This window comes from Canis lupus, chromosome 6 (assembly GCF_048164855.1).
Source record: "Canis lupus baileyi chromosome 6, mCanLup2.hap1, whole genome shotgun sequence".
Lineage (NCBI taxonomy): Eukaryota > Metazoa > Chordata > Mammalia > Carnivora > Canidae > Canis > Canis lupus.
This window is the reverse complement of record NC_132843.1, coordinates 10,239,357-10,249,541: the sequence shown is the minus strand read 5'-3', so window position 1 is coordinate 10,249,541 and position 10,185 is coordinate 10,239,357. Positions and strand designations below refer to the sequence as shown.

Sequence of the window (10,185 nt, the reverse complement as noted above, 5' to 3'; positions counted from 1 at the left end):
ATTTGCAAAAACTGTAACAACATAGTGTGAGGTTGATACATATAAAAGTAAAATGCATGACAATAGCAGCAAAGTAGGGAGGAGAGAAATGTAAATGTAAATAAGGCACTTATACATTAAAAGATGTAATATCATTTTAAAGCACAGTTTTATAAAGTAAATATCTATACTATTAAACCCTAAAACAATTACTAAATTAACAGAGTTATAGTCAATAAGCCAATGAAAAAACAAAAGTGAAGTGAAAAGAGAGAAAAAGAAGAGCAGATGTAAATAGAAAACAAATAGCAAGATAATGGATTTAATCCCTAGCTATATCAGAAAGCACATTAAATATAAGATTGATTTAATCCTAATCATATGAATAACCACACTAAATATAAATAGCCTAGATAGTCTAATTAAAAGAAAATATTTTTAAGTCTGGAAAAAAGAAACAAGACAATTATAAAAAAGATATGACATGACACAACTAGCCAACAGAAAGTTGAATTAAAAAAAAAAGAAAGTTGAATTAGCTATATTAATATCAGACAAAGTAGATTTCAGGGTAAAATGTATTACAAAGGATAAAGCAAGCTATTTAATAATAATGGAGGGATTAATCAAACCGACATAACAATCCTCAATGGTTATATATTTTAAGAGTTTATAAATCATAAGGCAAAAATGAAAAATAGATACAAATTAACCCTAAATAGGCCATAGATCCAAACAGGAAACCTAAAAAGTATATAACTTAATAAGAAATTACAGAACAAAACTTTGGGTTAGGCAAAGAGTTTTTAGATGTGATACCAAAAGCATTAAAAGAATAGTTGTTAAACTGGGGTTCATCAAAAGTAAAATATTTGCAAATTATATACCCGATTTTTAAAAACCTGAATACAAAATATATACAGAATTCTCAAAACTTTTTTTAGAGCTACAAATGACACAAATGTATTATCTTGTAGTTCAGTAGGTCAAATGTTCAATACAAGTTTAACTGTGTTAAAAATCCTCAGAATTAGAAAAAAAGAAAAACAAAACAAAAACAAAACAGTCAAGAAATAAATGGACCAAGGATTTGAACAAGTGCATCCTTAAGGATGATAACTGGATTGAAAATACACACATGAAAGATATTCATTATCATTAGTCATTAGGGAAATTCAAATTAAAACCACAACAAGATGGCACTACACACTTAGTAAACTGTCTAAAATTAGTAAGATTGGCCATACCAAGTGTTGGTAAAGATGTAGAGACCTTGGAACTCTTGAATACTTCTGTCAGGAATATAAAATGGGACAATCATTTTGGAATTTCTTATATTTTTAAACATACATCTACCATATGATATTGTCATTCCATTCATATATGTTTACCAAGGAGAAATGAAAGCACATGTCCATACAAAATGCAGTACATGCCTGTTCATGGCAACTTCATTTCTAATGTCCTAAAACCTAAAATAATCCAAATTTCCATCAACAGATGGGTAAACAAATCATTGTATATCTATACAATGGCATACTACTCAGTAATAAAAATGAATAAATTATTGATATATGCTACAATAGATGAATCTCAAAATACTTATGCTAAGTAAAAGAAGGCAGATAAAAATACTTTGTATGAATCTATTAATATAAAATGCAAACTAATGACAAGTGATAAAGAATAGATCAGTGGTTTCCTAGGGACTAGGAGATATGGAGGAACAGGTAGGGATGGTAGGGATTACTCAGTGGCAAGGAAATGTTTAGGGAAAATGGATATTGACTGCAGTTTGATGGTTTCGTGAGTATCTGCACATGCCAAAATTTGTCAAAATGTCTACTTAAACATACAATACAGTACACATATTTTATTATACTTCAGTAAAGATATTAATAAAATGAAGGAGGTTGGAAGAGATTTGGATTGGAAATGGATAAAAGGAGAAAAAACAGGGAGCAGAGAGATGTTTCAAAGTCAGCAGACAGGACAAGCCACCATTGACACAGTTGCTACTACAGATCCAACAACCTAGGAGAGAGAATCTGATTGGATCGGCTGATGTCAATGCCAGTCCTAGTGATGCCCTCATTTCCACTATGGGGAGTGGACACCAAGAATGAGCCTCCTTTCCAAACTGCTGATGTCACATACCAGACCTGGTGATGCCCTCATTTCCAATACAAGGAGTGGACACCTAGAATGAGCCTCCCTTCCTAACTCACAAAATGTAGGGAATATAACTCCCCAAAAGTAAACTGGGGAGGCTGTTTGGAGTGAAAATGTATGTAGGAAAGCAAAACAAATGAAAAAAATAGTCACCCTAGCTACATATGACTTTGCATGTTTTTTTTTTTGTTATTGTTCTAAGTATGCTTCTTTCTCTTATAAAGATAGAAGCAGCAAAGAATTAAAGACATCAGCTTCTGTTATTTTTGAAATCTACTTATTGAAACTCTCACATTTATTCTTCAGTAAGATTTTATATAGAATTTTTGCTATGATGCAGCACACTTCTATTTGTGAGTTTGTGCAAGCGTGTATTCATCAAACATCTATCGCCTAAGTAAGTTAATATGGATCTTGGAACCAAGTGCTTTGTTGTTCACTGCTTCTTAATAAAGTAAAAATATTTGTATGTTTGTTCACCCTTAAACTCAGTAGCACCCCTTCTTCACCTGTTTTTTTTTTTTAAAGATTTCATTTATTTATTCATGAGAGATACAGAGAGAGAGAGAGAGTCAGAGACACAGGCAGAGGGAGAAGCAGGCTCCACGCAGGAGCCCCACGTGGGACTCAATCCCAGAACTCCAGGATCAGGCCCTGGGCTGAAGGCAGTGCTAAACCACTGAGCTACCCAGGCTGCCCTCACCTGGTTTTAATAACAAGTTATTGGCACTCACTTCATACCTGACACAACATCAGCTCCATTATCACACTACAAGCTAAAAATGTTTGAACTCCACATGCTGACAGCATTATACTATACTGTTTTTCTTTGTCTCTAAAACAAAGAGATGTATTATTTCTGTCTTAGAAATGTTCATCCATAAATTTCCTGTTTTCTTCCAAGAGTAGAATGTAGGGCAACTTGTTAGAGGCTGCATAGTTAGCACACTGGATGGGAAGCCAGTTCTCATGGCTTTATTTCTGCTTTTCATGCTTCATTTCACAGAAAATTCACTTTTCTGTGTCTTAATTTCCCCAGCTACAAAGAAAGAAGAAACGATTTCTTTTGTAAACATAGGAGTAAAGTTTTAATGACTAGGTTTAATGGGTTCCTTTAATTTCCTACCTAGATCTATTACTAAGCATGCTCTAATTTGAAAAAAAAAAAAAAAGTGCTGCCACTTTTCAAGGCTGCTAGCTTACATAAATCTATATATTAGAACCAACCAGTTTGTGCACATTGTCATGACTACAGAAATTCTTATGCATATGATTTGAGAAACATTTTATGGTATTATGGAAAAGTGGATGAAAATGGCCTTAGGTTCCATTTAACTAGTTAGGTTTAAAAGTCACTGGTAAAGCAAAGGAGAGCATAGTTTGTAAAGAACTAAGTCAACAATTAACTCCTTGAATGCTCCTCGAAAATAATAAATCCAGAAAATCAAGTAAATTATTTTGTATTTAGTTCCTCTAGATATTGTTGCCTTGTAGATATTTGGTAGGATTTTTCTCTTCTTCATTTGAAAAACATTTGTATACCCTTGTCTGAAAAATCATTTCTTTCTAAACCTCTTGAATTTGTTGAGGTTTGTTTTGTGGGCTAATATGTGACCTATTTTCCTTGCCATTTGCAACAACATGGAACCAGAGAGTATAAAGTTAAGTGAAATAAATCAGAGAAAGACAAATACCCTATGATTTCACTCATATATAGAACTTAAGAAACAAATGAGCAAAAGGAAAAAAATAAGAGAGAGAGACAAACCAAGAAACAGACTCTTAACTATAGAGAACAAACTGATGGATACCAGAAGGGATGTGGGTGGGGGGGGATGGGTTAAATTGGCAATGGGGTTAAAGAGTATACTTGTTTGATGAGCACAGGGTGATGTATGAAAGTGTTGAATTACTCTATTGCAGACCTGAAACTAATATAACAGTGTATGTTCACTAACTAGAATTAAAATAAAAACTTTAGGAAAAATAAATATATAAAATATAATAAAATCAAATGAAATAAAAAAAGGAAATCCCTTCTTTTGTCATATTTAGAGATTTGTAGAGTTAAGAAAATTAACATAGAGGCATATTATAATGCTGACTTTGTTCCTGACTAAATGTCTTACCCTAGTTGTATATCTTAACCCTCCAATGTTTCAGCTTCTTCAGCTGCAAAGTAAGGCACAGCACAGGGAAGATCCAAACATCTGCATGCTCACTGCAAGCATTACTCATCAAGGATAAAACTTTCCTGTTGACCTCACATATTGCCTCAGAATCCTTTTCCTCACAGCATATTTCTGAATTAGATTTTACCTGTTTATTGAATGCTTACTATATGCCAGGCACTGTTTTCAATGCTTATGTGTGTTAACTAATTTAATGATGGCACAATTATATGAGGTATGCACAATTAATATACTTATTTTGGATGAGAAAAATGAGGCCTAATAATTCACCTATATTAAGTGACAGAGCTTGAAGTCAAGCAGCCTACGTTTTTCTACACTTTGATGCTCTGCCTTTGGGTTCTATAGAGTCCATTTAAACACTATGGTTAGTATTGAAAGCATGACACAAATATTTGACAGTGATAAGCATCCTCTGCTCTTTGGGGACTTTTTAAAAGTTTTTTCACAGCTTTATTCCCAGCATGTAGCTCAATGCCTGGCACAGTATCTGGCATAAAATGGGCACTCAGTAAATAATGATTGAATAAATGAATGCTGACCTTTCCCTGATGGTTTTACAGTGCTTTTTAAAAATACTTCCAGGGATCCCTGGGTGGCACAGCGGTTTAGCGCTTGCCTTTGGCCCAGGGCACGATCCTGGAGACCTGGGATCGAATCCCACGTCGGGCTCCCGGTGCATGGAGCCTGCTTCTCCCTCTGCCTGTGTCTCTGCCTCTCTCTCTCTGTGTGACTATCATAAATAAAAATAAATAAATAAAATACTTCCATATTATTTTATTTTTATATCAGTCTATTATTCCACAAAGTTTCTATTGATCATTTTTCAGACAGAATCCTAATTGGTTTCCTAACCAAAGCTCTATCTTAGTTCTTCACTAGTGGAGTGTTTATTCTCATTTTAACAGTTTATTTGGACCCCACCAGTCCTGCGTTCAACAATGGGAAAATTCTTAATTGTTGGGATGGTAATGATACTTCGTATGAGCTGCCTTCTTTCATGCAAGAGAAGCAGCCTGAAAGCAGGGTAGTCAATTGCCAAATTGGGGAAAGCCTTGACTGGCTAAGGAACAGATTCTCTTCAGTATAATTAGTAGAGACTTGCAATGACCTAGGTGGTTATTTAACTAAAAAAAGAAACATAAATGAAACCAAAATTGGATAATTTTGAGGGGATTTCATGGTGAGTCACTGAACGTTAGAACTTAATGACACAAAAAGAACAAATTGGTAAGCTAGTATTTATGGTAAAGTATATGGAATTAGAGTCAAGACAACTTAAAATCAATGACATTTTTTCTTAATTATTATGCACTAACAGATTAATACCTAACTTACCTGAATTATAAATAACATAAAAGCTACAGATAACCAGAAAGGCACACAAATTTAGAGTGTGCTCACCAATGTTATTTTCTACAAAGAACTACAAGTATATTCGGGGAGTACATAATCTTAGAAAGCTCCTGACATATATGTCTGACAACCATGACTTTTGATACCATTATATTTCTCCCAAACACCATCTCAAATTCAGAGATGAAGACTTGGGGCAACTTCAAACAACAGAAATAAGAGTGTACTGACATCTACTGCAGTGTATAAGAAAAGAGCTAGAACAGAAAGGGAACAAAGATATACCCCTCAAAAGCTGCTGACAGGAGCTCAAGGAGCTCCTGCTTAAAGGGCAGAGAGGAGCCCAGGGGGAGCTCCTTACTGGTGCTAATTGTACTGTACAGTCAGTTGCCTCACTCAGTTCCTTCCTGGCTAGTACAATTCCTCCCAAAGCACAGAGTACCAGCTACTGTGCTCCAGGGATAATTCTGCACAGCTCTGAGGAGAAAGCATTCCTTGTATATATGGAGTTGAAAAAAAAAGCTGTCCAAAATAAGATGGAGATATTGTCATTGTAGTAAAATGGAGAAACTACTTATTTTAATTAAAAATAACCAACACTGGGAGACAGGATGGAGACAGAAGAGACTTGCCATGCATATGCCACTGAAGAGACTTGCCATACATATGCCACTGAAAAGTTATGGCCCCAGAGAGGGGCCAGCATAAACAGACATCAACAGTTCATGTGACATGACATTCCCTCCTCTTAGAAGGAGGAATGGTTGCTAGTGAGTTCAAAATCAAATGGCGAATTTTGCCTATACATTGTCAAGATGCTTTGGCTACTTTCCACCCTTTTGGCAGCCCCTGACCCAAGTAGCAAACTCATACCATTTTGTCATAGTCCAAAGAGCCACCTTCTCAGGTTTATCCATTTCCAAAGAGGCTCATGCTCCAAAACTGTTCTTCTCACCCTGTTATAGACTAAATTGTGCCTGCTCAAAATTCATACATTGAAACACTAACCTCCAATGTGATGGGTTTTGGAAAAGGGCATTTGGGAGGCTAATTAGGTTTAAGTGAGATCTTGAGGGTAGAGCACCCATGATAGGATTAGTGCCATAAGAAGAAGAGACAACAAAGAGCATAGCTTTCTCTCCTTCATGCACAGAGAAAAGGCCAAGTGAGGACATGGTGCGATGGCAGTGTCTGAAATCTAAGGAAAGAACCTCACCCTACTTGCATCTTGACTTCAGACTTCAATCTCCAGAACTGTGAGGACTAAATTTCCCTGTTTTAGTCACCTAACCTATGTTATTTGGTTATAGCAGCCTGAGGTGACTAAGAAATCCCATCTGCCCATGTCATCCAAAATTGTATTAAAGCATAGGAAAAGAATGGTATTTAAAAAAAATGTTTTTCTCACAGAGTCAAATGACCCAGGTTCCACTAGAAGTAAGTCATGTAGACTTGGCCAAGGTACTCATCTGCTCTTGATGTCACCCACAAAACTGTATGACCCCTAACCTAATGGAAACTTGGGAGACAAGACTGATTGCTCTTCTGTGAGGGATGATGGAAGAGTAAAGGGTGCAAATTTTCAGTGCTGGGGCTAGAGAGTGGGGCATCACCATATTCATCCCACCCCTCAGTACTGAAAGCTTTCAGGGAGCAAAACAATGCCACTTAGTGGAGTCCAGAGCCCCTTAGACCAAGCTCTGCCTCCCTTTACACTGGAGGCATATTTCCACTAGGGCAAGTCCATCTGAGAATCAATGCAACAGGCCCCTCTCCCCTAAGTCCAGCTTGCACATAATTTACTGATCATAGAGGGTTGCAAAAGTTCAGCTCTGGAGGAAAATAGTATCTAGCTTCCTTTGTACATTTTTCATTAGTTATTAATTATAAATTTTTCAGTTGTTTTATTTTTTCAATTCTTTATTCCTTTTAATTTTTATTTATTTTTTATTTTTAAAAAGATGTGTTTATTTTAGAGAGAGAGCACAGGCAGGAGGGGCAGAGGGAGAGGAAAAGAGAATCCCAAGCAGACTCCACAGTGTGAAGCCTAATGCAAGACTTGATCCCAGGACCCTGAGATCATGACCTGAGCTGAAACCAAGTCAGATGTTCAACCAACTGTGCCACCTAGGTCCCCTTAATTTTTATTTCATTCTATTTTATTATTTATTTATTTATTTATTTTTAAAGAGTAGACAATTTATTGAGAGCTGCTCCGCCCCACACTTGCAGTGTCTAGGTCACTTTTTCCTCTTGTAGATATTGTGCACAAGGCCCAAGAAGATGGCTGGGGGCAAGGGCAAGGCGCACTGCTCGATGAGGCTCATGAGATGGCTGTAGCTGTCTTCCTCATACTGGGTGAAATTGGCCAGCAGGTTCAGCTCCTCCTACAGCACCTTCACCCGGGCCACCTTCTCTGGCTCTTTCTGCCCATAATTCTCCTTCCACTCCTCTGGACATGCCTGCTGCAGACACTGAACCACCAACCAGCTGCACTTGTTGTCCTGAATATCTGTGCCAATCTTACCCGTCACACTGGGATCCCCAAAGAGATCCAGGAAATCATCCTGAATCTGAAAGAACTCCCCCATATTCAGCAGGATCTTCTTAGCATTGGCATGCTCTTTCTCCCCATCGATCCCTTACATATACATGGCAGCAGCCATGGGAAGATATAACGAGTAGAAGGCCATCTTGCACTTGACAATAGACTTGTACCTCTTCTCAGTGAACCTGCTGAGATCCACGCTGCCCTGTGGGGAGGTGATGAGGTCCAGGGTCTGTCCAATCTCAGTCTGGTAGGAACTCTGGAGGAAAAGCTCAATCAGGTCCAGGTAATAGGGCTGCTCCTGGCAGTAGACCTTCAGCAGGCAGTAGATACATGCTTCCAGAAGCAAAGCATCATTGATGGCATCCAAGCCTATGCCTGGCTTCTGATACCAACAGATCTGCCCCTGTTGGGTGAGAGACGAGTCCATGATATCATCTGACACCAGGAAGAAAGCCTGGAGCAGCTCCATACACCAGCCCACAGTCAGGGCTCACTGCAGACTAGCAGCATCCTGCTTCCTGGGATCCACCAGCTCCTGAAATGCTATCAACACAGTCAAAACCTGCTGGTACTTGCCTCCAACAGCATTGTACTCCAAGACTTCCTTGAGCTGGGCAATAGCATCTCCCATCTCTAGGTGGCCCATGCCATCCTCAGTCAGCATCTTGACAATCTGGGGGAAGTGCTGGATGAAATCCTGCCTTGCTTGGGCATAAGCGTCCAACTTCTGGGCTCCATTCATTCTGCTCCTGGATGTCAGCTCTACTAATTTTTATTTTTATGTATATTTTATATTTTTATTATTTGTTTCCTTTCTATACACACACACACACACACACACACACACACACACACACACTTTTCTTTCTTTCTTATTTTGAGATCTAGTTTCTTTTAACAAGCAGACCAAAACATACTTAGGATTTAGTTTGCTGTTGTTGTTTTGTTATTTTCTCTTTTTTTCTCTGCTTTTCTTTTCTGGGCAAAATGATGAGACAGAGAAATTCACCCCAAAAGAAAGAGGAGGAGGTAGTACTCCCAGCCAGGGATTTATATGGATATAAGTAAGATGTCTGAACTAGAATTTAAAACAATGGTTATAAGGATATTAATAGGGCTTGAGAAAACTATAGAAGACACTAGAGAATCTCTTACTGTAGGAATAAAAGAACTAAAATCTAGTCAGACTGAAATTTAAAATGTTACAACCAAGATGCATCCCAATTGAAGGCCATAAAAATGAGTGTGAATGAAGCAGAAGAGCAAAACAGTGATAAAGTAGATGAAATTACAGAAAACAATGAAGCTGAAAAGAAGAAGGGAAAAAAACTATTAGATCATGAATTTAGACTTAGGGAACTCAGTGACTTCATAAAGCAAAATAATAGCCATATTACAGGACTTCCAGAAGTAGAGTGGGGAAAAGGGGGCAGAAGTTTTATTTGAACAAATTAAAGTTGAAAACTTCTCAAATCTGGGGAAGGAAACAGGCATTGAAGTTTAAGAGGCACAGAAAACTCCCCTCAAAATCAACAAAAATAGGCCCAACCCATAACATATTATAGTGAAACGTGCAAATTCCAAAGATAAAGAGAAAATTCTAAAAGCAACTCGAGAAGAGATCCCTAACCTACAAGGGGAGACACATAAGGCTGGCAGCTCTGTGACCTGTTCACAGAGACCTGGCAGGCCAGAAATGTGCTAAAAGGGAAAAATATGCATCCAAGAACTTTATCCAGCAAAGCTGTCATTCAGAATAGAAGGAGAGATAAAGGGGGAAGGGGGTAGGATCCTAAAGGAATTTGAGAACATTAGACCAGTCGTGCAAGAAATATTAATGGTTGACCCTTTGAACAGAGAGACCAAAATTAACAAAGACTAGAAAACAGAGATAATCTACAGGAACTCATAGCAATGACAGATCATCTAAGCACA

General features: G+C 37.5%; 1 pseudogene; it reads right to left on the bottom strand.

Annotated features, from left to right (window-relative positions):
- Window positions 1-7,939: 7,939 nt before the first annotated feature.
- On the bottom strand, window positions 7,940-8,998 carry LOC140634641 (farnesyl pyrophosphate synthase pseudogene; annotated as a pseudogene).
- Window positions 8,999-10,185: the final 1,187 nt, after the last annotated feature.